Source organism: Pelobates fuscus, chromosome 5, assembly GCF_036172605.1.
Source record: "Pelobates fuscus isolate aPelFus1 chromosome 5, aPelFus1.pri, whole genome shotgun sequence".
Lineage (NCBI taxonomy): Eukaryota > Metazoa > Chordata > Amphibia > Anura > Pelobatidae > Pelobates > Pelobates fuscus.
The window spans coordinates 332888065-332894064 of NC_086321.1; positions in this window are offsets into that span (position 1 = coordinate 332888065).

Sequence of the window (6000 nt, forward strand, 5' to 3'; positions counted from 1 at the left end):
CATTTAATTAGATTCCTGATTTCTGATATCTTCCAACAGGTTTTCTGACCAGAATTCATATTAATATTTGGGAACCCTGAGATCGGTATAATTTATACGTTATAGGTTGGTAACATTGTCATATGGCCCATGTAAATGACCGTATAAACATATAATATTAATTAAAATATAATTTACTCTCCTAGGTTTAGTCATTGGAACGGTAGCTTTTACAGGCAAGAAGCCGTTTTCTCTCGGTTATATCTCCTCCGCAGTTATCGGGTAGGTTCTGGTTCTAAGGTCCACGATCTGGCCTAACCACTACCCCAGATTCAGATATTTATATATCATCTTATACCCACAGGTTAACCTACCGACAAAATCACAGATTCTCTTCAATTGAGAGGTCAAAGCCTGACTCACTTTTCAGGTACTACGCCAGATCCCACTATTTCCTAAAAATATTATTTGAGGGGTACTGGTCCCAGGTTAGGTGGGCCAATTAGATAAATATTTTCTGGTCTTAATCCATAGGCTAGTGGTCCCGCGAGGCCAACATCCATAACCTCACACTCGGAGGTGATACGTCCCTCGGGCCAAATCATAGCTAGCCGCCTCGCATCAATGTAAAGAGAGGGCCTCACCTGTCACTCCCAATCTTTCTTATGCTTTAAATGACACCGAGAGGCCAACACCCCGCCACAACGTTCGGTGGCCTCAAAACGTCCCCTCGGGCCCACACATAGATAGTGCCTCTCAAGCCGCTTGGCAACTAGCAGGGCCTCATCTGTCACGTTCAAAAAAGCTTAATTGTTTCACCGCTTGGTATTTTGTTAGCCCACCAGTACCCACCCACAAAAACAATTCATACGACTGACTATATATATTTATAATTTCAGTTATGTCACTAACGCCAGATATTCCTGAAGAACTGTCACTACCTAGCACACCCGCTAGGCCTGCCACCCCTGGTCCAAGTACAGACGTGAATAGCCCGGCATCCCTTAGATCGTGGACCATACCACGTCTTACAGCTGAACTAAGAAGACGCTGCATCCCTTTACCAGCTACAGCTAGAAAGGCGGAGTTGTATAGGCTACTGAACACTACCACTGACAACTCCGCGGCAGGGGAAGGCCCTAGCGGGTCTCAAGTACCAGCATTTCATGCAATGATGACGTCCCTTATGACATCCATGGGGAAAATCAGCGACAGGCTGGACAAATTGGAGGCCGGTAGTGCTACTCACTCCACTACAAATACAACGGTCACCACTCAGCCTCTTGCTGATACCTTACCCGGTAATACCCCACCAGCCACGGCTGACATAGAATCTATTGATCCCTCACACATGGTCCCAGCTCATCTTAAAAAGGACATTCTGGAAGGCAAGGACGTTAACTTAGCTTCATTGCTTATTGCCTCCCAGGATGTCCTTGAGAACAGGACCTTTGCTTGTGGGGACATTTCTGTAGTCCTTAAGGCTAGGGATCCTCGCCTGAACAAAAAATTGAATATACCAGAATTTGTGTTAGGTTTTGGCATCTATAGGGACGTATATTGCACTGTATACCCAGGGAAAAGAGCCGAGCTAGATGCGTACATGCACAAGTTGGTGGATTTGGGGCACAAATACGGTGGTACAGCGTTTTACGATTACCACCGTTCCTTCTCTGCAAAGGTGGCCGCAGCTCTGGCTCAGTTCAATTTAAGCATTAAGTGGAATAAGTTGGACACTGAGCTATTCTGTAGGCACTTTGCAGGCCTCAAGCCCCCAACTTGTGCAGTATGCTCATCAGCAACCCACAGCACTAATTTCTGCCCTAATACAGCTGAGGTAGAACAAAACCAAGCAACTACTTACCCCTTAAGGTCAAATAAAGGTTTGAAAGACAAATTAGGAAGAGATATTGTCTTCTTAGGGAAATCCCAAGTATGCAACAATTTTAATGCTGGCAATTGTGGGGTTAGTTCATGTAGACTAATGCATGTCTGTTCACATTGTTTTAGGGCTCATTCCAAGACAATGTGCCCAAATAAAGCTTTTCCTAAACCCTATCTCACATGCGTGAACCTCAGCTTATTCACTGATTTGCTACATCTACACCCATCACAACATTTTAGTGACTACCTCATAACAGGTCTATTGGAGGGTTTTCACACAGGGTTGATACATTTACCTACAGGCACACTGGAATGTGACAACTTACTTTCCACACGAGATGACCCACAGCTGGTACATAAACTTATCACAATTGAGGTGGACGAAGGGTTTTTGCTGGGTCCTTTCCACTCACCACTTTTACTTCTTGGAGAACCAATCCCATTGGGATTGTCACGGGGAAAAACTCACTTAAACCCAGGCTAATCATTGATTTATCCGCACCACATTCCTCTACAGTCCCCAGCTTAAATTCCCTCATACCATCGGAAGAGTTTTCACTGCATTACGCCACTATCGACCATGCCATTGGGGCTATCATTAAAGCAGGCACAGGGGCATGGTTAAGTAAAACGGATGTAGTGAACGCCTTCAAATTACTTCCTATGCACCCTACACTTTGGCACCTTCACGGCATTAAATGGGAAGGGTTATACTATTTTTTCACTCGCCTCACTTTTGGCTCTAAAAGCAGCCCGCGTATTTTCGACACATTTGCAGAGGCCTTATGTTGGTTGTTACTCAATGTATGCAAATGTCCCTCAGTGATTCACTATTTAGACGATTTCCTCACAATTGAGAACAACACACTTCCACCCACAAGTTTAAGACACATGTTGGCATTATTCGAGTCACTTTCTATCCCAGTCTCCCCACACAAGACCCTGGGGCCTGACACTCAGATGCAATTTCTGGGGATACAACTAGACACAGTACACATGCAGGCTAGCCTCCCTCATGAGAAAATTGAGCGTATCCTGGCGAGCATTGACCATTACCTACAGCAAGGTTGTTGCACAAAAAAAGATTTACAATCATTGCTGGGATCGCTTAATTTTGCAATGAGAATCATTCCTCAGGGGAGATCATTTATTTCACATTTGCTGTCACTATTTCCACAATTTACCTCAGACACATCTTACATTTTACTAGACAACCACGCAACATCCGATTTGCGCATGTGGAGAATTTTCCTCACTTCTTGGAACGGGCGTGCCATGTTTATACCACCTCACTCAGACACTTCACCTACACTATGGACAGACGCTGCAGCAAACACAGGTTTCGCAGCCATATGGGGAGACCAATGGCTTGGGGGGCCGTGGCCAACTGAGGTGAAAGCTCTCACAAAATTCACAGAGACCTCAGCTTTATTTGAGTTGTACCCCATCGTGGCAGCGGCCGTTACCTGGGGTCACCAGTGGTCCGGTCACACGGTTTGGTGCTATTCTGACAATATGGCTACTTGCCATATTGTCAATAAAGGCCGGTCATCATCACTGGTAATTATGAGGCTCTTGAGACGGCTCACATGGGTAGCAGCCACTTGTCAATTCTTTCTAACATGTATTCACGTTCCAGGGTGCACAAACATCAGTGCTGATCACTTGTCTCGATTTCGTTTTCAGGAATTCTTCACGACACTGCCCACCGCTTCCAGACTGGCAACACCAGCCCCACTTTTCACAGACATGATAATGGATTAAAAGCTTTGTTAAATCACGCACGTCACATTTCTCACCTTGCACTTTCTGTAAATACAAGAAACACTTACGACAGAGCATTTCACATATTCAGGAAATTTATCACTGATTTTCACATTCACGACATGTTCACGATAGAATCAATTTTGGGTTTCACTTCTTTTTGCCACATCAACCTAAAACTATCATTCAACACTATTAAATTATACCTCACGGGAATTCAACACCACATGCTTATTCAACAACCCAAAGCCACTAGTTTCTTGTCATCATATCAAATCAAGACAGTTCTTAGAGGTATTAAAAAATTAGACACACATGTCCCAGCAAAACGACTACCTATAGATAACCGTATATTTCATGCACTAATCAACTTGTTAGATTCCTCCCCGTTTGAGCCCAGGACAAACACGGTCATAAAGACAGCCATATATCTAGCTTTTTATGGATTTCTCCGTCCCAACGAATTCACAACCAGGACTATTACGACCACAGATTACTTAAGAACCATGGACTTAGAGAAACATAACGACCATTACCTACTCATACTTAAACACTCAAAAACCAGCACCATGGGTCATACCGTTACGATCCCTTTGTACCCTACTCATAACAAATGGTGCCCGGTACAAAATGTTGACAATTATCTGCAATCACTCCACAAACAACCATTACAACCTTTGCTAGAACTGCACGGTAACGTTCTAACTACAGCAAGGTTTATGCTCTATGTAAGATTGCTGTTGACTAGACTCGGCTTGAACCCTAGTCAATTTTCAGGTCATTCTTTTCGAATCGGGGCAGCATCTACAGCCTCTGCTAACCACATACCTCCGCACATCATCAAAACAATGGGACGCTGGAAATCTTCCGCTTATACTCTCTATATACCCAATCCTGTTAAAGAATTAAGACTAGCTTTCTGTGACTTATCTAAATAAAGTTTGGTCAACGTATTATGTCTTATGGTATTTTATTTTTGCCCACTTTTTACAGGTCTACTGCTCTGTCGGTTTGGGCACACCACAACCGACTAATTCCAACTAATTGGTATTTATGTTATTATATGTTATGATCTCATATACGGCTAAATGGCCACGACCACAAATATAAAGGCTTGGCCTGTAGTTGTGGGAGGGGCTTGGTTTCCCTATAAAACGGCTACCAATCCACTCTCACATTACCGTCAATGGTCTGGCGAGTCACCCCACCCGCCACTCCCTCTATTACAAACACCCTCTAAGGTGGGCCCACTTTTTACAGGCCTACTGCTCTGTCGGTTTCGGCACACCACAACCGACTAATTCCAACTAATTGGTATTTATGTTATTATATGTTATGATCTCATATTACTTTTATTTATATATAGGTATATATATATAGTGATATATACATATATACTTATGTATATAGATATATATAGTATTTCGTTCTACGTGTATTTTGATATTAATATATATATATATATATATTAATATCAAAATACAGTTAGAACGAAATTACACACATATATAAATTTTTTTAATTTGCATTTTATTGAGTTTTCTCACACAAAACACACTTGAATCACAGTATAAGAGGAATATGGTGTCATAGACAACGATTTAACAATTGCTTAATTCAGTCTATTCATATAGTATTACATCTATGTAGTACATCTGTGGGGGTTTATGTCAGTAAGGGTCTTTGTGGGGACCAGTGTCAAAGGTTGATATATGTATGAGTCGCTGTCGGTTAGGGGTCACGCCTCCTTACTGGGTCTGTTACATGGTGAAAGCGGGGTTTTAACATCAACTATATACATGGTATCTTGTCTGCGTTGCTCTTAAGCTTAGGGTAATTATTTCAATCATGTGGCTATTGGCCCTTTACGATCTTACCCTCCCCCATCGGGCGAGGTTTGTGTCCTGCATCGCATATAATGCCTGCCTGGAACCTGTGTGGATGCCGGGCAGGTCGTGTACCGGTCGTGTGGTGTACCCCCCTCGTCGGGTGGAGAGTGTTAGCGTTTTGTGCTGGTCTTGGCCTTTTGGGCCGGCGCTGGGTTATTACTGGACCTTTGCAGGCTATGGAGGAATGCCACTTGGTCTCCGTGGGGGGTTAATGTGATTGTTTCTCCGTCCTTTTGGGTGTTTAAGTAACCCTCTGCTCCCCATCTATATTTAATGCCCGCCTCTCTTAGTTGTTGTGCCACAGGTGCTAGTTGCCGTTTGGCCGCCAGCACTGCGAACGGGAGATCCCCATATATAGCTACAGTCGATCCCTGAAATCTGACACTTTTGAGCTCTCTAGAGCGTGACATTATAATGGACCTGGCTGCAGTGTCCTTAGTGACAGCTATAATGTCTCTAGGGGCTTCCTCTGGGGCGGTTGCGG